We start from the raw sequence: 23,073 nt of genomic DNA on the forward strand, positions 1-23,073 counted from the left end.
GCCCGGTGTCACAGTTTAGCAGGTCTGTGACTGGAGGTGCCCCACACTATTGTGGAGACCGGAGACACCGTTTTCACTACACCATCCTTACAGCCTGTGCAACGAAGGTCTTTACTTTCTCTGAATATCTTTGGGAGTGAATTCTGTGGATCATGGGGGCTACATCATCTGCGCCCTCACAAGGGACACCTCTTGGGTCCATGGTAAAGATTTATTCTAAGCGTGGAAAGTTACCTCCAGGTCTTTCCTTAAAAAGTCTTATTGGATCGAGTCACTATTGGAATAAATATACAAATGAAGATCCTACTCGTCAATGGCCAGACGACGGATTCTTTGAATTGGGAAAACTTCTAAATTGGGGGAAAAAATATGTTTTGAGAGCTCTCACACAATTATTTAATTGGTACCTAAAAAAGGGCTAGAAAAAGGAAGGGAAAAATTTAAATAGCCTTAGGACCTTGACTCAGGTTGCAATTGAATTGAGAACATGTAAAAGTGTAAGTGTTTATAAGATTATAAAGGTTGGAATATTTGAGCTAATTTTATATAAAGAGGTTACATCAACTTTGCCTGAGTATATTTTAAAATGTCTGACTGGGAATGCTTCCCTTGTCCAAAATCAGAAGACCAAGACCTATTAATAAAAATCTTAATTATAACTATGTTTAAAGGTATAAGAGGTGATGAAATTTACATGAACTTTTGTACAAAAAACTGATGTTATTTCTATTACAGAACTGGTTAACAAAAATAGTAATTTAAATGATGGTTAATTTTATCTAATGTCTTATGAAGTCTTATAGACAATCTAAATAATTATTGGGAACAAGTAACTAAATAGTTGTGAAAAAGATGAATGTTGGGTGAACTTTAAACAATAATTATGTGTTATGGTGGTTACAGCTTCCAAACTCTTTTTGGTGACATAAAACTTTAGAGTTTTGCTAAATTTTGTGATAAAAATTCACTGAGTATCATCATTTCCAAATAAGATAAGATATTAGACATTGATTATTAAACTTACGTTTGTCTACTTTTGGCTTTTCATTACAGGAAAACTAAAAGGTGTTTTGAGTCTATTGGTAAACGTGTGTTTTATTAAAAGATTGTACTATAAAGGAACATATTTCTAGAAGTTATGAAGTCTTTATAAATTTTCCAAGCCACAAGATCCTAATGTAAAAGAAAGTTTATAATGGTTTACTTGGTTTTTACTTACAAATTGTGGTTTCTAAGAGTTAAAATTTCTAATTAGTATATGTGATTGAAGCTACTAAATATTAAGAAAAATATGTCTGTGCACAAGGAAAGTAAGATGTATAAAGAAGGAACAAAGAATGGAGATATTTTATTTGATTGATTAAGAAAGATAAATTTGTCTTCAAGTACTAGGAGGGAAAAGAAAGACATGGGACAAATTCTGAATGTAAAAAGAAAGTTATAGGTTTGTGGAAGAGGAATTCTGGAAAAGGAGTTTTTGTATGGTCAAGTTGGCTAAGATTGAAATGAATTTAATTAAGTAAATGAGTTTTAATATCAGAAGGAAGCAGGTACAAAATTATCATTTGGTCTTATTTCTCTTAAAAGGATAATTTTCTTGAACTTGATAAAGAGGTTATAAAAGATTTTTCTTTACCTTTGTGTAAGTCTACCTAAAAGACAGAAAATAAAAAACTGTTAAAATAATTTCCTGTGTTCAAAAGACTGAGGTCTCTCTATTAAGGTGTTTGGACTGTCAATGCTCTCTTTGCTTTAACGTTTTCTATTTTTTTTTTTTAACGATTTTATTTATTTATTTTTTCCCCCCAAAGCCCCAGTAGATAGTTGTATGTCATAGCTGCACATCCTTCTAGTTGCTGTATGTGGGACTCGGCCTTAGGATGGACGGAGAAGTGGTGCCTCGGTGCGCGCCCGGGATCCGAACCCGGGCCACCAGCATCGGAGCGCGTGCACTTAATCACCAAGCCACGGGGCCGGCCCTAACGTTTTCTATTTTTGACAAGCTCCCCAAAATTCATATAAATAAAGTCTTTTTTTTACTTTTTTTCTTTGAGAATTTTCAAAGGGCCCTGGAACTTCTCAAAGAAATTTGCTCTCTTCCTACATGGGGAAACATACTAAATTTATTAGGCTTATTCAGTACGTTAAATTACATGGAAAGCATTGTCAGACAAGTGATGATAAGTCTGCTTAGGTGGTATTATGTGGGCAAATGTTATTGACATAGGTGTTTTAAAATTGTATAACATTACTGAAATTCTGATCTGTCTTGATTATCAGTCATAATTCTGGTTATTATTATTTTAAAGTGTTGTATGTCACAAAATTAACCAAATTTCTCTGTCAATTGCCATTTTGAGGTCTTGTTTACAGACTTATTTCTTTGCTCTAATGCTTTTGCAAAATGTTTCAACTTCAGAAAAATTCATGGAAAGTGCTCTGACATTTACACTGGAGTACAGGTTTCTGACAAACTTTCTGATCATAAAACTGAACTTGGTAAGAAATTACAGAAATCTGATGGAAAGACTGATAACTTCATGAAGCTGCTAACAAAAAGATCGGGATCAAGAATGGATTACACAGGACTGAATGAACTGATAAAGATAATTATAAGTTTTATTATTTTTCATTTGAAGTATTGCTGAATTTTTAATGTTTTGTCTTTTTAGATTTAAGGAAAACTTTTTCTCTTTTCTCCTGAGCTAGCTATGACTTATAGCAATTTGGTAAATGATATTTTTGTAAGTAAAATTGAAATATTTATCTTTCTCTCTCTATCTGATCCTTAGAATTTGGAAACTCTTAGTAAGTGAGTATTGTTTTCATGGCAATATAGTTATTTGCATAAGTTCAATAAGAATCTGTTCTCCTTATAACAGGACACAATTGGAAACACTGGTTATATTACCAAGGCTGTGACTGGAACATCATATTTGCGATATAACCATACAGCTATTGAGGAATAAAGATTGGTCTTTATGGAATAAAGCCACGTGGAAGTATTGGCCTGGTACCTTATGTTCCAAGCAGCACTTACCAAGATAAGTAAAGAATGTCACTTATCTGGCAAGCACAAGGAACCTCGAAATATTTTGGGAGAACCTCGGAAGAGAGGAATTCACCCAAATCTGTAGGTATTACAGGCAAAGTCTGATGACAAAATCCTTGGCTTGGCTTTCCTGGCCTGGAGAAGCCTTTAATGTTCAATCTGAGATTCCTTATAAAAAGTTCCAGCAAAGCAGATTTAAAAGAGCCTATGTGATCAATTCCTATTCTTGCTGTACTTATGTAAATAATTGGGTCAACTCTATTGGAACTAGACTTATTTTGCAAACTACTTAGTTTTAATTTGTCTATCTTTGATAAAAATGAGGGTGATTTTAGAAAGAAAAATTATATTTCAGTAAAAACTATAGTGTACATTTGCAGATATTAGATCCTAGTTTTGTTAATTGTCTTTTAAGGTTTTTGTTTTATATTGTTGACTTGACTGGATCCTGATTTCTTCTAGTCTCCTAAAATATCTGGCTACAGACGTCCAAACTAACGTTTTTGATTTTTTCCATCATTTTCATTTGGAATCACTGAAAACTGAACCTGCCCTTTTTCCTGAAGCCTTACAAACTGAAGCTGATGGACTTGATATAAATTTAAGAGATTACCCGATGACATCATCAGAGACATTTTAAACTGCAAAAGATGCTTTGATGCTGACATCTAAAAATCTTATCTGGCTGTCCTCTAAACTCAGAAACTGCTTTACAACTTGCTCCAACAATTAACCTTGTTTTTCTTTCGTTTACATAGAAATGCTTCCATTAAATACTTGATTGCTTGCTTCCGCGATATAGGTGTAACCTTGAGAGCCACCTGCATCACCACCTTCTAAAATGTACTTAATTGAACTATCTATTATCAGGACTAAGAAATGTGCTCAGTGAGATGAAACAATCTACCAACTCAGCTTCTGGACTATGAAACTTCTTTAATTTTCAAAAAGACTGTGAAACTTCTAGGGAAGTTTCAGAGGAGGGAACTGATGGTGCTCAGGGCAAGTTACCCCAGGAGGCACAACTCTGGTATGCAGATTATTTCGAGCTGAAGACAATAAGGACTCAGAGAGCTCAGGAAGAATATTTGAGTTTCCCCTCCCAAACTGTCTAAAGAATTTAAAACAAAAGATCAGTTTCAGGAAGGAGTTATTATCATGATGGTTGTAAAGATAATGTAGGATAGAGGTTACAACAGGAAAGACTCCAAGCCCCTTTTATCAAAAACTCTATCTCTCCCTCCACATTATCTATAGATGACCCTGAGAGGAGTTGTCAGGCAAACATTTGCATTTCTATCTCCATGTGACATGCCTCTTGCCCTCTGAGGTCCCAGACCACTATCCACCCCCAACACGTTCCTCGCCTTTAACTGCAATACTTAAGCAGGCAGCTTAGACAGAGGGACGAGTTGCTCATTTCTGAGTTTCTCCCATGTATACATGTTATTAAACTTGTTATTATTTTCTCCTTCTAACCTGGCTTGTTAATTATTTGGCCAGCCATAAGAACCTTAAGGGAAAGGGCAGAGGGAGATTTTCCCTCTTCCCCCAACAACAAGATTATCTGATTCCCAGAAAAAGAAAGCATTACTATAATATTAAGGCTACAACTGTCAAAATGAAGCCAAGATACACTCAAGTCGAGCTTTTGTTCAAAAGTTAATTGGCTCCTCTTTGAAACTTTATCATGTTTATTATGTAAGCATAATATACAGCCTAGAATATAGAAAGTGCTTATGGGTAAGTTAATATTGTGATCATTTATTTTGTAAATGTTAGTATGAGAGATGTAATTCATTTTCTAGTATATTCAGATTTTCAAGATCTGCTAAACCTAAAGACACATTACTGGCAAGTTGGGATACCTCTAGACATCTGAAAAATATGAATCCTAAACAGAAGCATATAAATTCTCTATTCATCAGGTTCTAAGTTCTAAAACATTCTAAGGTTTTGGAACAAATCAATGTCATTCCAAATTTACAGTAAGGCTACATGTGCCACACAGGATCCTACAGGAAGAGAAATGCAGATTTTAAATAGAGGAGATTATGTACAAAAATAAAGTACGTTTTCAAGTCTGAAAGAGGATTTCAAGAAAGAAGAGACTCTCAGAACATGTGGGAAGTGGTAAATAACTTACCAACGGCTCTCTAAAGGAGAATATATTGTGGACAAAAGAGCTTCATACCAGAGCTAAAATGGCATCTCTGGAATCCTTACGATGAAACAGATGCTGAACTATTATTTCCTGAAACTTAAAATGCACCTTGGGCCGGCCCCGTGCCTTATCAGTTAAGTGCATGCGCTCCGCTACCTGCGGCCCGGGTTCGGATCCCGGGCGCGCACCGACGCACCGCTTCTCCGACCACACTGAGGACGCGTCCCACATGCAGCAACTAGAAGAATGTGCAACTATGACATACAACTATCTACTGGGGCTTTGGGGGAAAATAAAAGGAGGAGGATTGGCAGTGGATGTTAGCTCAGAGCTGGTCTTCCACAGCAAAATAAGGGGGATTAGTATGGATGTTAGCTCAGGGCTGATCATCCTCAAAAAAAAATAAAAATAAAATGCATCTTATCCTCCAAACAAATACCACCTCCTGCCTTGCAGCTTACCTGGACATAGTGATGTGTTGGAATCGTTTTTCTAATTTATTTGTTCTTTTATTTTTTAAGATTTTATTTATTTATTTTTCGCCCCAAAGCCCCGGTAGATAGTTGTGTGTCATAGCTGCACATCCTTCTAGTTGCTGTATGTGGGACTCGGCCACAGCATGGCAGGAGAAGCGGTGCCTTGGTGCGCGCCCAGGATCCGAACCTGATCCACCAGCAGCAGAGCGTGCGCACTTAACCGCCAAGCCACGGGGCCGGCCCCTAATTCATTGGTTCTTAAACTTGATGGGCACCAGAAGCACCTGGAGGCCTTGTTGAAACCCAGATTGCCAGGCCCCACCCCAGACTTGCCAGTTCAGCAGGTCTGCAGCAGCACCTGACAATTTGCATTTCAGCCCAGTTCCCAGGTGATGCTGATGTTGCTGGTCCAAGGACTCCACTTTGAGAACCACAGCCTGATTTAGACTCTATATATGGTTAACAAATCCATTATTTTATCCTTTGGCTGCGACTTTTCCTTTATCACATCAGCACCTTAGCTCAGAATCTCCTCACTTAACAGTGGGAATACGTGGAGAGTTTAACAGCTGGTTCTCCTTTCCAGATCAGTTCTCCCTCTTCCTCTCAATACTACATTCTCTTGCCAGGTAACTGTTCCTTAAACATCAGTGCATCATAGATCTTCCTCGCTCAAAAACTCATGACTCTTATGCTGAACACAAGACATTTTAAATTCTCCACTTGGTTCACAAGGTCTTTAATAGCCTTACTTTAATAGTAAAATGTGGACACCCTGTTCTGTACCCTGCCTGCTTTAAAGGATTATGTTAGGATTACATAAGATACAGTCAGTTCTCTTTATGCACAGTGTGACATTCTATAAGGTCATTGTGTACACTGAATCAGTGAATATGACCCACTGCTCCTACGAGAAATGCAGTGTTAGGTTCCTGTAAGCCTTAGTCACATTTTCTTCAACCGATCAGTACATTACCTTGTTCTCTGTGTGTTCTCTTTAAAGTCACCTTATTTAATATATATTGTTGATATATTAACATTGAACTCACACCAACAACACTGCAACTCGTGTCTGATAGTAGCTTGTCGAACACACATATTTTCTCAGTAAAGGCACGTCACAGCCTCTTGCCCTGAGGAACACCAGGCAGCATTGCAGCCCTACACATGGGGGACATATTAAATGGCAAGGTCACCAACATAATGCACAAAAAGATAAGAAATGAGGCACTAAATAGACTGCAAGAAGGACACTTGTTTACAATGTGGGCTGAAACAAGAGGGCAGAGCAGCATCTTGTTGCCCCTCAGCTCAGAACGTGCACGTCGAGTGAATCAAATTTCTCACCACTTTGTGCATATCTGAAAATGGACATGAAAGCCCTGAGAGTGTTGATTTGGGGGCTGCTGGTACATTTTAGCTAGTGGACAAGTGTGCAAACACGGAATCCACAAATAATGAGGATCAACTATATTATGAAAGCATCTTTTCAAAACCAGAATATTGCTTATATATAAGAGCAATAATGATAACATAACAGCTAACATTTACGTGCCTACTATGTGCCAGGAGCTCTTCTAAGTACTTTACATAAGTTAATGCACGTAAATCTCACTAAAACGCTACAAGACAGGAGTTTTCAGTAACCCCTTTTTATAGATGAGGAAACTCAGGTTCAGAGAGTAAATATTTCCACAGGTTCTCCAGTTAAAAGTGGAATAACTGGGATTGATGCCCAGACAAACTAGTCCAAAGCCCACAGCCTCAACCACTATGGTAGGAATGTGAGCAAATTTTCTACCACTCCCTAAAAAGCCCCTTCTGCTCCATCCTGTGTGGTCTCACACATACTTATTCACTCATCAAACATTTTCTGAGTGCACCAAAGGTGTCAGGTACGGCGTTTAGATACTGGAGAGACAAATAGAATGTCGACGCAAATAATCCATAACCAAATAAATAAAAATTTATCAAAATTGGGGTGAGTTTATTATGAGCCAAGCTTTGAGGATCATATAGCCGAGGAGAGTCCTTTCACAAAGAAATGGAGCACTTCAAAGAAGTGAGGTGTACAGCGTGATTATATACCATCAAAGAGCATGGACCACATGTGATTGCAATGTCCCTTTTACAATAGCCACGACGTTGACCTGTTGGCATGGGGATTGATGGACACTGTGGGTATCAGGTCTGCTGTCTCCATGGACGTGGCTGTTGTCTCAAGTTTGGTGGTCACGGAATGAGCGCAGCAATCAAACCCTAGCCTATGGAGAAATGCTTATCCTTAAGGAAATGCTAATGTGGGGAAAGTTGCATTTACAACTTAAGGGCATTGCTTTTGTCTTTGGGACACATTAATTGCTTAAAGCGGATATACAATGGATGAACAGAGGCTACAGGCCCCTTTTGGGGAAAAGAAAAAAAAACAGGGTCAGGCCCAATTAGTTTTACACCAAATGGCTTCCTCATATGCTCCACTGTATCCTGTTGCTTGCCATTTATTTATCAAGAAGAAGGATAGTCTCAGATTTAAGGAGCTCACTGTCTATGAGACAAGAATAAAACAACAGTTATGGAAAAGGAAATAAGTACAGGGTCCCAGAGTGGGGACATCAAAATGGGTGTCTATATGGAGACCTCTCAGGAAATGTCTCCAAGAGGAAGGAACATTTGATATGAGTTTAGATCAAGAAATAGGAATTAAGTTGACTAATAAAGGGAGTAGGAGTGCAGAAGAAACACATATAAAAAGACAGATATAAAGGATGCTAAAGCTTTCAGAAAATGGAGGTATTTTTAAGGCTGGAACAAAGCGAACATGTAGAACACAGTGGGTGATGAGGCTAAAGATGAGGACAGCAAGAGAAAGCCTGCGTGTCCAGCTCAGGAGTCTGAATGTTCTCTCGGATGCTCTGAGCAGTCATTGAAGGAGTCTAAGCAGATATCAGATTTAAGCAAATTTGGATTCTAGAAGGTAACTCTGGAGGCATGGTGGAGGAAAGATTAGAAGAAATTAAGACTGAAGGAAAGGGACCTGTTGGAAGACTAGGCAGCAATCCAGATAAGATAGGTCTTGGCCAGCCCGGTGGCACAAGCTATTAAGCGTGAGCGGTCCAATGCGGTGGCCCAGGCTTCACTGGTTAGGATCTCGGGTGCGCACCGACACACCGCTTGGCAGGCCATTCTGTGGCAGCATCCCATACAAAGTGGAAGAAGGTGAGCGCAGATGTTAGCCCAGGGCCAGTCTTCCTCAGCAAAAAAAGAGGAGGATTGGCAGATGTTAGCACAGGGCTGATCTCCTCACAAAAAAAAAAAAATAGGCCTTGGCTCAACCACGGAGTCTGCAGGTGGAGGAGGCCAGGAGGTGGGAAGCAGTGCTGGGCTCCTGCAGGAGGAAACTGAGCTGCCTCTCAGTCATGGGAAGACTGTGCCTGTCATGGTCTCCCCACCCCCATGCCCAAATGCCATGTTCCTTTCTACTTCTGTACCTTTCCTCTCTTCTCCCATCTGAAATCCTCACTCTTTCTTTCCTCCACCTGCTCAAAAGTGGTCCCTTTGAGGACTTGATCTAGTCCACCTCTCCTAAGAAGCTGTCTTTAATTACAATTTCTCTATAACATTCTCATTTTTTTTAAGGTTCTGTAATACAACATACACTAAATACCTTGGCAGAATCAAATTATATCTTGCAAACAATTTCATGTATGTGGAGGAGCTTGGAACCTTATAATTCTTTATATTTCCTTCGATACCTACCACAAATACCTTGCACATAGAGGTGAATGGATGTCCAGTAAAGTTAAATAGATTGGAAGCACACTTTATAAGCTAAAAACTTTTATGAGTTCAGTTATTCCTTTAGATCAGCTGCTTGAACCATTTGTTTTTCTCCACAGGTCAACAGTGTTGCCCAGCACAAATGAATTTTACACCTTCTCAAACTCAATAGAGCAAAGATGGAACTTCATTTCCCTTGCAAGCCTTACTGCCCCAGAGAAAAGCAACAACATGAGACGTCTAATTCTTTCTTCACATTCTCATCTCAAATTGTAACTGTTTCCCAGTTGCTAATTGGTTTTCATTAAAACCGACAAAAAAGTTTCTCATTCTTTCTTTCTTTCTTTTTTTTGTTTTATGAGAAAGATCAGCCCTGAGCTAACTTACAAGGCCAATCCTCCTCTTTTTGCTGAGGAAGATTGGTCTTGGGCTAACAATTGTGCCCATCTTCCTCTACATTATATGGGACGCTGCCACAACATGGTTCGACAAGCGGTGCATTGGTGTGCGCCCAGGATCCGAACATCTGAACCCGGGGCCGCTGTAGCGGAGCGTGCTTACTTAACTGCTGCACCACAAGGGTCGCCCCTCTCTCTATTTCTGAAGCTAAAATGTCTAAATCTTTCTCTGGGCTAGTTGGAGTTTCCATAAAATGAAAATGTACATTCCAGAAAAATCCTTAACTTTCCAGAATAATCTCGAATATGGTAAACACCTTGGCAAAAATGTCACTGATTTTCAATGTCAGTGCCTCCACAAGGGTATCCTTGCATTGTCTCCCCTCCCAACCACCTCTCACTTTGGCCCTCCCCAGGCTCAGGGGGTCAAACTGTTTACTGAGCACTAGGAATGATCAGAGTCTGAGGGAGACTTCAAGGATGACTAAGCCATGGTTTCTGACCCCAACAATCACTCTCCATCTCTGCTTTAACCTCTATTTTTCTTACTCTGGTTTCTACTTTAGTTGTTTACTTGTCTTGTGAATTGTTGTTTTGTGGTTTATAATTACCATGTAAATTCATATTGTTGCCTTAGAGTTTAGAAAGAACTTACATTAAACAATGTTTTTTTCCCAGCCCTTTGATGTGTCTAATACCTTTCAACGAAATTCAAGTGGCTTCTTGTTTTTACGTCTCCATCATTATTTAGAATTATGTTCACCCCACACTTTTGAACTGACCAATGCTGCTTTACTCTTTAAACTTTTCTATGACAAGACTCACGTGAGGAATCCCTGAAGCACCATCAGCTAGGCATCCTCACATTCCTCACATCTGTTTCCTTGATTTGTTCCTAACTAAAGATGTTTCTGAAACTAATACTGAATTGTACCAAGTGGTCACTGCATAAAAAGCACTATCACAGATACCTTAAAGAGAAGAAATGGAAAAGAATATTCAATTCCTCAGATAAGTTTGCAATCAAATGAGGCATTGAGGGGACCTGGGGGCACTGATAAGAGCAGGAATCTAAGAGAAGAGTTTTAAGTCAATTTCAAATGAGATTAAAACTGGAATGAGATAGTATTTTACCAGTTATCTGAAATCATAGGCATTTTTCTGACCTTTGAGAATTTATTTGCATATAAACTGTACCTGTGGGGAAAGAGAGTGCTGATATTGTTTAATTTCTTTTTATTATTCACCACTTTGTAATAGATGTGGCTATTCACAATTAATAAATATCATAACGTGGAGAGACCCAACTGCCTCTTGTTATCAGTTCTTACACAAAGCTAAAGTTTTAAAGATCAAATTTCATTCTAGTTACCTTTCAACTAGTCTATTTATATCAGAAAGATGCTGAGTTTTAGGAAAATACTTCAAAACACAAATTTTATATGTAATTTCAAAAGCAAAAAATGAGTTAAAAATTGGGTGGTAACCGATTCTGCTGCTATATATTAAACTTTAACATGGGAGCAGACATTTTTAGAGAATATAATTAATATTTGCCTATTTATATATTGTAGAATGTTAAAGGATTTACAGTTTTAATAGTATTTCAAATACCAGAGAATAAAAAACAGAACTGTTTCAGTTTTATGAAATAGCTTTTTAGACATAGCAGATTTTCAGAGCCTATTACTTGAAAATAAAACAATCAGTTTGTGAGGTTTAAGCCATGTGGTTTTATTTTAAACTTGCTCATTCCATAGGAGCATCAATAAAAGCCCTCTAGGAGTAGCTGACGCTCTTTCCTTCCGCCTGAGCACCAGCTGTATTTTCTTTAAGCATCAGACTCTCGGGCAACACCATAGCCCTCAACTCCGTTTAGTTGAGAAAAGGCTTTATGTGTCATGTGTTGTTTCTAGGGGTATGGAGCTCCCAGACTTATTAAGTACAGGGAGAGAGTAAGAGTCTGAACACATTCAATAAACTCCAATGTGCTCAGGTGAGAAGACAGGTGCCTGAACTCACATCTGAAGAAGAACTTAGAGGATGCTTTCTGACTCTGCTTCGTGCCTCTGACTAAGCAGTCCTGGACATCCCCGTTACAGCCACGGAATAACACAGGCAGTCTTGATGGACCAGAAGTCCTCCTATGTCCATCATTTGTGCAGAGCAAACTGGCTTAAGATCTCTCATTTCCTCCTGCAGTGGTAATTTACAGAGATACAAAACTGCCATCTAGTGACTAAGAGAGCAGCAAAGTGCTTTACATGAAAAGTGAAACTCTGAATTTTATAAAACAGAACAGTGAAGCACTAAAGTTGGTAAAGTTGACACAATGTGGCACACGAAGGTTATAGTAAACCAGAAAAATGTGTAGGTGAACTAATCAGTTGCTCTCTATGCCTCTAAAACATGTCTTGACATCCTACTCATAAATAGTAGAGTTTAAATATAATAAAATAACTTTGGAAATAAACTTCTCATCTCATGTCATCCAATGCTGTTGGCAGGAGCCGGTATTAAATAGCCAGATGGTGAGAACCCATGTTGAAGCACCATTTTTATCACAGTGGAGAGAATATGAGGCATAACCCAACGGGCTGATGTTCAGATCTTCCCTCTTACCCTTGATCAATTTTGTAACCATGGTTTTCTTTAGCAGTTAAATATGAATTATAACAGTTACTTTAAAGGATTACTCTAAGAATTGCATAAGGTAATACAGTAAAGGAACTGGCACACAGTAGATTGATAGTTAATTCTCCTTCCCTGTCTCTCTTCTAAGAAACATACAGAAATAATCTAAGAATAGAACCCGTGTATAAAGAAAACTTATGAAAAATAGTCAATGGCTCCTGAAGTAAGGGACATCATTGTTGAGTGCTTAACCTCAACTGCCTCCAAATACTGTTAACTCTCAATTAATTCTATGTGTTTTCTGTCTTCCAGACACTTCACTGGCTACAAGGAAAGGAGAAGTGTGAAATTGAAATTAATTTCACCTTTGAATGGCCTAGCTGTAACAACAGGTGTTTTAAATCACCTAGTTCTTCAGGTTTTCTGCTCATTACTATATAGTTTAACATGGTCCACAGCCGGAGAAAATAAGAAAATCATTATAATTTTACATACATGAATATATGTCTTGACTATTACAGCTGGACTCTTAATATATAGAGCAATGTTGTACATGTTTTGTGCTTGTTGATAGTACAGAATACTTTTGTCCAGACTTTCTTTGGCATTATCATAAATAATGAAGAACTCAGTAATATAAGCCCAGGAGAAAAGAGTTTATAAAAATCTAACATACTATCCTAGTCATGCCTCAAAAACAAAAAAGAGCTATAAAAATAATGAGAGGATATTTTGAAGGCACTATTTTTCTTAATTATTTTCAACTTTATTTCCCTTTACCTCTTTTTAATCTTTCTCCGTCTTATTCGCTATTGGCTAATCATCTCACAGTAATTAAATCACCCTCAGCTGAGTCCACCATGCCTCTTCAAGTGCCCCGGCCTAATATCTGTCTCAGATCTGACAACAAGTAGCTGGGAAACCCTGTTTTGTGGCACTATTTTTAAGAATATCTTTACTCTTGGGCTGGCCCCGTGGCTTAGTGGTTAAGTGTGCGCACTCTGCTGCTGGCAGTCCGGGTTTGGATCCCAGGTGCTCACTGACAAGCCGGTTCTCCGGCCATGCTGACACCGCGTCCCAAATACAGCAACTAGAAGGATGTGCAACTATGACATACAACTATCTACTGGGGCTTTGCGGGAAAAATAAATAAATAAATAAAATTATTAAAAAAAAAGAATATCTTTACTCTTACAATAATAGCTATATGTTTGAAAGGCACCAGTGGGTTACAAAACGAAGTACTTGACCAATGTTGTATCCTCATTTTCCCTCCAGGGAGAACACAACATTCGTGTGTAATGCAGGGCTGCTGCTTTATTGTTCTCTCCTTTCAAGACATTTTATTACTTGTAAAACATAATAGGATTAATAGTGATATATGAGTAACAATATAAACTTACAGACAGCAAAAAGATACTATTTCAGTGTCATCATTTTATGTACTGTAACAAACAGTAATATTTTCATAGTGTAATATCTTGATTGATCATAAATTTTTTCCTGGCTCATTTTTATGCTAATTCATTTATTAGATTACCAAATTTATACTTTTATGATCTTTATTTTCAATCAATATAATTGAAGGGACATCAGTTGTTCTTGGTAAGTGAAAGTTCAGAAAAAATTTTTGATAATGTATAAGTTTGAGAAGGATCTTTTTGTTTTTTAAAAGACAAGTCAGGCCTGGCCCTGTGGCTTAGTGGTTAACTGCGCGCGCTCCGCTGCTGGAGGCCCGGGTTCGGATCCCGGGCACGCACCGATGCACCACTTCTCCGGCCATGCTGAGGCAGTGTCCCACATACATCAAGGATGTGCAGCTATGACATACAGCTATCTACTCGAGCTTTGGGGGAAAAATAAATAAATAAAATTATAAAAAATATAAAAGAGAAGTCATTTAATATTTGGAAAAGTTCTCAAAAATCATCAAACTCTTTAATTTTACAGAAAGGAATACTACGTTCCAGAGAGCCTAAGTACGTTGTCACACACTAACCAGAAACAGACCTGGGCCTAGAACTCAGGTCTGAGTCACCTGACTTCTACTGGACCACACTCAAGGGAGCACACCCTCTTCTTACTGGTAATTTCTAATACTAAGTTATTTTCAAAAGCACAGTTGAGAGAAATTGTAAATAAATAAAACATGATTTTATATAAAAAAGTAGCAATTGCGACCCACAATTTCTATTCCATATGAGTGTTTCCTTTCTTGTAGGTTTCTTGTTTTTAATACCAAGTCCATTTTGGTAACAAGACAAAAGACATAAAGTTTAGTTTCTTTAGTAACATAAAAAAAGCTTCTGTGGAAATTAAAAAGACACTAACTAATGTCTCTTCTACTAAAGCAACTTAAGAATATTATTTGATTTTGGGAAAGCTCTGAGAGATTTTTTTAAAAATCATGTCCACGTGACTATTAGTCCAGCCAGGCACATCTCCACATGACATCTTCTAGAGTGCCCAGTTTTCTGCTGGATCCAGCTATTGTCAGGCCCAATGCTCTGGCTGAGTAGAGAATGATGCCGCTTCTGAAAAGCATGTACTCAGTTCCACTTCAAGGCTGATTGATGGAGACACTAAGAAAGGAAAAGATGAAAATATTACCCTAATCAATGATGTAAAACACAAGATATGAACAACCGTTAAAAGAATTCTCTATGAAATTGATCAATTCTACTATCACTACACCGGGCTATTTCCTATCAGTAGTTTGACACATAAACAAATAGAATAGTGTATTTAATGATATCAATTCTTTTAGTTGTGTGCTTTTCCTTTTAAAACTACATATGCTTATATGTGTTTGCTTTATTTTCAGGTGGTGTCACCGTGTCAAGGCTTCGCGGGCAGGTGGGGCCTTCACTGAGGACCCCCAAGGCCCCCCCTAGGCCCGCTGGCTGTGCACCTGCCCTTGGCCTCATGGGTTAAACCCAAGGCCACAGGGCTCCCATAGTGAGCGGCCAGAGAAAGAAGGGTCCATGAGAGAGGTAGGCGAGGGGCGCAGGCTCTGCCAACATCCTCTTCTCAGGTCCCTGAGAGAGAGAGACAGAGAGATAGAGAGAGTGAGAGAATGAGAGAGATCCCTGACCTCTGCATTGCTGCCTCCACCGCTGGTGCCATGTCACACACCATCCCCCTTCCCCCAGCATCCCCATGCTACCCCTGGGAAGGCACCACCACTGGGAGGCCTGTTCCTGGTCACCTCCCTGTTGTCCCTTCAGGACCAGAGCCCAGTGCAGGGGAGTTGGTTCAGACAAACATTTACATGTCCCTCTCCATGAGAATTGTCTTCTCCAGTCTCACATCCCAAACCCCACCCCCAACATCCTCCTTTGTCTTATCTGAAGATAGTATTTAAGAGGAGCATCTCTGCCATTCTTTTGAGAGACTCCATTTCTCATGTGTCTCCCATGTATACATGTTATGAGCCCAATTTAATCAAGCATGGATTCTTTTACTTGCCTATTTGCATCAGGAACATAATTACTAGCTAGAGAATTAGAGAATATTCATGGTGAATGAAAGATGTCATTTCTAATAACATAATGGAATTCCTTGAGGCTTTATTCTGGGGATATCTGTAGGATTAAGTCAGGACACACTGTGAGAGTGATAAATAAGTTCTATATATTTTTCTTCTTCAAGACCATGAATTTCAGCCACGGTTCATACCCATCTACTTTGCAACAATGAAAAACAAACAATGACCTTGAATATTTTGCCCTCAGATTCATTAGTCTTTAAAGTATTAATTGAACAATTTAAATCTAGATGAGTGAAAGACTATGGAGACTTCTAGAATGTCACGTTAGGTCCTTTAGAATTGTTTTTATAAAACATTTCTATTCCTTCTTATACCTTGACAATAATGTTACTCTGAATCTGTTTTAAAGAGGATGATGGCAGATTTACTTTAATTTGCACCCTTTTTTAAGTACATTTACCTAATATTTCTCAGTCTCTTGAAAACTTTTATCTTTAGCTCAACATTCATTTAAATCACCAGACCTATTTTTTTTTTTTTTACTTTTTATATTATTTTATTGAGGTCATAATAGTTTGTGACATTGTGAAATTTCAGTCGTACGTTATTATTTGTCAGTCACCATATATATGTGCCCCTTTACCCCTTATGCCCACCCCAACCCCCTTCCCCTCTGGTGACTACTAATCTGTTCTCTTTGTCCATGTGTTTGTTTATCTTCCACATATGAGTGAAATCATGTGGTGTTTGTCTTTCTCCATCTGGCTTATTTTGGTTAACTTAATACCCTCAAGATCCATCCATGTTGTTGCAAATGGGATGATTTTGTCTTTTTTATGGCTGAGTAGTATTCCATTGTATGTATATATATACCACATCTTCTTTATCCAAGCATCAGTTGATGGGCACTTGGGTTGCTTTCAAGTCTTGGCTATGGTGAACAATGCTGCAATGAATGCAGGGGTGCATAAGTCTCTTTGAATTGTTGATTTCAAGTTCTTTGCATAAATACCCAGTAGTGGAATAGCTGGGTCATATGGTATTTCTATTTTTAATTTTCTGAGAAATCTCCGTACTGTTTTCCATAGTGGATGTAGCAGTTTGCATTCCCACCAGCAGTGTATGAGGGTTCCCTTTTCCCCACATCCTCTCCAACATTTGTTGTTTTTGTCTTGGTAATTATAGCCCTTCTAACAGGTATAAGGTGATATCTCATTGTAGTTTTGGTTTGCGCTTCCCTGATTAGTGATGTTGAACGTCTTTTCATATGCCTGTTGGCCTTCTGTATATCTTCTTTGGAAAAATGTCTGTTCATATCCTCTGCCCATTTTTTTTTTTTTTGTGAGGAAGATCAGCCCTGAGCTCATATCTATGCTAATCCTCCTCTTTTTGCTGAGGAAGACTGGCTCTGAGCTAACATCTATTGCCAATCCTCCTCCTTTTTTTCCCCAAAGCCCCAGTAGATAGTTGTATGTCGTAGTTGCACATCCTTCTAGTTGCTGTATGTGGGACGTGGCCTCAGCATGGCCGGAGAAGCGGTGCCTTGGTGCATGCCCAGGATCCGAACCCCGGGCCGCCAGTAGTGGAGCACGTACACTTAACCGCTAAGCCAACGGGCTGGCCCTCTGCCCATTTTTTGATCGGGCGGTTTGTTTTTTTATTGTTGAGTTGTATGAGTTCTTTATATATTTTAGAGATTAACTGCTTGTCGGATATATGATTTGCAAGTATTTTCTCCCAATTGGTGGGTTGCCTTTTCGTTTTGCTCCTGGTTTCCTTTGACTTGCAGAGGCTCTTTAGTCTGATGTAGTCTCATTTTTTTTTTCTTTTGTTTCCCTTGCCTGAGTAGACATGGTATTTGAAAAGATCCTTCTAAGACCGATGTCAAAGAGAGTACTGTGTATATTTTCTTCTAGTTTTTTTTTTTTGATTTTTATTGATATTTTAATGGTTTCTAACATTGTGAAATTTTGGGTTGTACATTTTTGTTTGTCCATCACCTCATATATGACTCCCTTCACCCCTTGTGCCCACCCCCCACCCCCACTTCCCGGGTAACCACAGTCCAGTTTTCTCTGTCCATGTGTTGGTTTATATTCCACATATGAGTGAGATCATACAGTGTTTGTCTTTCTCTTTCTGGCTTATTTCACTTAACATAATACGCTCCAGGCCCATCCATGTTGTTGCAAATGGGACGATTTTGTCTTTTTTTATGGCTGAGTAGTATTCCATTGTATATATATACCACATTTTCTTAATCCAATCGTCAGTCGAGGGACACTTAGGTTGCTTCCACTTCTTGGCTATGGTGAATAATGCTGCAATGAACATAGGGGTGCATAAGCCTCTTTGGATTGTTGATTTCAGGTGCGTTGGATAGATTCCCAGTAGTGGGATGGCTGGATCATAGGGCATCTCTATTTTTAATTCTTTGAGGAATCTCCATACCGTTTTCCATAGAGGCTGCACCAATTTGCATTCCCACCAGCTGTGTATGAGGGTTCCTGTTTCTCCACATCCTCTCCAACATTTGTTGTTTTTTGTCTTGGTGATTATGGCCATTCTAACGGGCGTGAGGTGGTATCTTAGTGTTGTTTTGATTTGCATTTCCCTGATGATTAGTGATGTTGAGCATCTTTTCATGTGCCTATTGCCATCTGTATATCTTCCTTGGAGAAGTGTCTGTTCAATTCCTCTGCCCATTTTTTGATCGGGTTGTTTGTTTTTTTGTTGTTCAATTGTGTGAGTTCTTTATATATTATGGAGATCAACCCCTTGTCAGATGTATGTTTTGCAAATATTCTCTCCCAGCTGGTTGGTTGTTTGTTCATCTTGATTCTGGTTTCATTTGTCTTATAAAAGCTCTTTAGTCTGATAAAGTCCCACTTGTTTATTTTTTCTTTAGTTTCCCTAGTCTGGGTAGGCATGTCATCCGAAAAGATTCCTTTAAACCCAATGTCAAATAGTGTGTTGCCTATATTTTCTTCTATGAGTTTTATAGTTTCAGGTCTCACCTTCAGGTCTTTGATCCATTTTGAGTTAATTTTTGTGAATGGCGATAGCACATGGTCCACTTTCATTCTTTTGCATGTGGATGTCCAGTTTTCCCAACACCATTTATTGAAGAGACTTTCCTTTCTCCATTGCATGTCCTTAGCACCTTTGTCGAAAATTAGCTGTCCGTATATGTGTGATTTTATTTCTGGGCTTTCAATTCTGTTCCATTGATCTGTGTGTCTGTTTTTGTACCAGTACCATGCTGTTTTGATTACTATTGCTTTGTAGTACACCAGACCTATTTGATGAAGCCGACATGAACATTTACTCGAAAAGTCCTCAGAAAATTACTAATTTAACCTGTACCTTGGACGATCCATTGTAAAACTCAAACTGGATTTGCCAGGCCCCTCAAAACGGCTCATAACTCTGTTTGTACATTTATCTGGGAAGATACTATCTGAAGGTAATTGTTCTTCCCAAATGCTTTCTTTAATTCAATCAGCAATACTTCCAAAGTCTTAATGAAAATGTGGCCAATTTGGTGAAATCCAAGTGACTTTTTTGTTTTTGCATGCCAATGAGATTAAGAAAATAAGTATTTTAATTATTGTTATTGATTTTAAAAATCAGAGATGAAGAAAACAAACTTCTTTGTCCAAAGACATTTCTGCAAATGAAATCGTCTGAAAAACTGACAGCTAGCCCCCTGTTTTAACCACTAAACCATAAGAAATGTAATACCGTGGGCAAACACTTGAGAGTTGTCACCTGCAGGAGTCCCCAGCACTGTTGCCCCATCAGGGCCATGGATCAGGGGAAGGAGCCAGTGGAGGGGAGTCAGCTGGGCCCTCAGCATCCTTCCTTCCTTGGTCAGAACCCGGTCCCAGCTGCTCCCTGTATCATCTTCTGGGGAAGCAGAGAATTCTTCTGGAGACACAACACATTGGGTGTTAAGGATGTCATTGGTCTTTTATAAACAGATGTTAGATCGTGTAACGGGCTTCTCAGGACAGGAGAAGCCACCTCAAGGGAAGGCAGAACTTCTCCAGGAGCTGAAGGTCATCCAGGGAGAGCAGAGTCAAGGGCTGCACAGCGTCAGCCGGCTCCTGCTCTCCATCTCATGGACACCTCGGTCCCCAATCCCCGACACCCCTCCCAGTGCCCCCCCAAGGGTTCCCATTGTATCCTCAGAGTCCCGAGCAAGCGCAGGACCGGTGCTCAGAGTGGCAGAGGGGCCGCCGAGCTGGAGAGCCCCGGGGCGCATGCACTGGGGGCGGAGTCCCTGATGCGGAAGTGGTGGCCACTGGAGTTTGTGTGGGGGGCTCGGGCAGTTTCTGGATCCTTCCTCCAGGATTTTCAGCGCGGGGAGCTCTCCTTTCTGCAGTGTGGAGGAGCGCTGGGCAGGAGCGGCGCTGAGGTAGGCGGTGGGCAGCGGGGTCCGCGTGGAGATCTCCGCCGCGTATGGCGGGAGCGCGGTGTCAGGGGCAGCGGATGGGACCGGGGGCTGGGGCTGCTGGCGGGCTGCTCCAGGCGGGGGAGCCCAACCTCTGTCCCTTGGAGGAGCAGAAGAGCGCCGCTTGGCCAGCCTGTCCCTGTGCCTTGGCGGGGCCCCACCTCAGCAGGGTCACACCCATCCGTGGTGCAGGGGGCGGCAGGGAGTCGCCTGCCCTGTGCGTCCGCCCTTGAGTTCGCGCCCCCCGGGACCCCGTCTAGGCCAGGTCGCGACATCTTTGGGTGAACGCTTTCCTTCGGAAGAGGGCCTGTGGTCAGCGCTCCTCTGCCTGACTCCGCTCAGGCTATTGGGCTCCTCATTGCCTTCATTAAACAAATGAACGGTTTCTACATCCTTGGGACCACCTTTATTGAAAAGCCTGATCGCATTCATGGTTTCTGATAATTGACTTTATATTTGCAAGGTGAACTTTGAAGCCTGTGAATTGTTGTAAACTGCATTTAATGAAAGGAGCTTTAAACAGTCTTTGGTGCAAATTGTGTAGCTTCCTAATACTAACTCACCTTCTGTTAACATAGACTGATGACTGATCAATTGATGATTGACATAATGTGTATGGAATTTTGGTTTCAGTTGAAAAGATTTTCTTGGCAGTCGGTGCTAAAATTAAAATCGGATAAAGAGGAGGATTTTGGAAGCTGTATGTAGTGTCTGTTTTGTCTCCGTACTCATTTAGAATTGTAAGAATTTATATTTGGAAATCCCATAGAACAAGAAGTTTGAAATTTTGATTTGACTGACAAGGCGAAAGGTCAAAAGGTCAAATACGGTAGGATGTCATTTATATAATATTCTAGAAAAGGTAAACCATAGGGAAAGACAACAGATCGTTAGTTGTCATTAGTTTTCATATTTAGTTAATCATTTAGTTTAATAGTCTAATCATTAGTTATAATATTTCTTATTAAAAATACATTTTAATGATAGCATCCTAATTATGCTTTTGGGTGATACCAGAAGTTGATAACCTATTAAATTCTGCAGTAGGAAGAAATGACATGTTGGTTATTGGCGTCTTTGAAGTGTAAGTATTGGCGGTAATGAAACTTTTAAATGAGCTTTTTTGGATTCTGAACTACTGATTTTTTTACTAGATCCTGTTGGACGTGGCATGTTACAAGTTTCAAAAGGCTCTTTAAATTATTGTAGCAGGCTGAAGCTATTAAATTATAATGTAAGCTCTTTATAGATGAAACAGGCAAAAATACAAAAAGCCATTCATCAATTTATCTTTGTTAAAAAATCAAGTAAATCTTACCATACACATGAATGACTTTTGGCTAGACAGACCTGAACTTGACAAGATGGACTCATTGGTATGGGGAACTTCTTTTGGAATGTTAAAATGGGAGAGGATATACAAATTTTACCTGAGGGTGACCCAAGTCAATATGGCAGGTTTAGTTGCTTTTACACTCTTTCTGAGTTATGATCTTGATTAAAAACCTGGTCATAGACATTCCAAGATATTTGGGCCATCTTATGTATCAATATAATAAGATGTCTTATTTCTCTGATACTTTCTGATTTCAGGGTGTCTGGGGAAAACAGTTTCTCAACATACGTACTTTGGAATATAATTTTTTATTGTTGACTAATTGAATCATAGAATTGTTGCGTTGGAAATAATTTTAGTGGTTTAGAGCCTAACCTCTTCAATTTCCAGGAAATGGAAAGTGAGGTTTCTTGAGTTAAGTCGTCCACAGTCAGACTGCTACTTTAGTGGCAGAGTTGGAACTAAATGCTCAGATGTTTGTCTCCAGATTCCTAGTACAGTGCTTTCTGTGCTACATACTATTAAGTAGACAAACCAATGAGTTACCTTCTCATATCATATACGTAGCCAGCAGGGTCGATTATTTCCCATATGCATTTCTTTCCTTTCTTTTTTAAATAACTACTAACCACAATTAATTTATTCCCCTGCCATGTTTAATGACTATCCTTGTGTGTGTCTCCTCGAGCACAGGTGTGAACTCCCTAGAATGGAAACCTGCTGTTATGAGAGGTTTGGGGATTCGATTGGAGACGTATCGGCTGAGATAGCAGCAGATCCGAATAGGTCATATAATAAGAAGGAAAAACATCAGATCGATCGGAAAGGGAAACACCAGATCGACTGAAGGGAAATGACACAAATCAACCGGAAAGAGAAACACCAGGTTGACCGAAAAGAGAACACATCAAATCAGTTACTTCACAGTAAATCAATTACTCACAACATCCATGCCCCACTGCCGGGAGAGTCCTGTCAATCGACACGGCTGGGCAAGGATCACACATCCTGGGCAAGGCGTCCCTTCCACAGGTGCAACTCTCGCCGGGTCTCAGTCTCCAGCAGTTTATATAAGCAGTTACAGAGTTTACAGAGCAAGCATCCAGTGTTTCCATGCACAAATGGTTATCAGTGGCGTACGTGCACTGAGCCCCTTGGCTAACGTCCCAACCCAGCAGTTGTGTACGTGCACTGTTTTCTTTGGTTATCGTCTTAGCCCGGCACAGATGGCCAGTCCATCCCGTGCTACGACGCTCCAAGAGCCTTGAAATGTTACAACTTGCAACTCCC

This window comes from Diceros bicornis, unplaced genomic scaffold, assembly GCF_020826845.1.
Source record: "Diceros bicornis minor isolate mBicDic1 unplaced genomic scaffold, mDicBic1.mat.cur scaffold_156_ctg1, whole genome shotgun sequence".
Classification (NCBI taxonomy): Eukaryota; Metazoa; Chordata; class Mammalia; order Perissodactyla; family Rhinocerotidae; genus Diceros; species Diceros bicornis.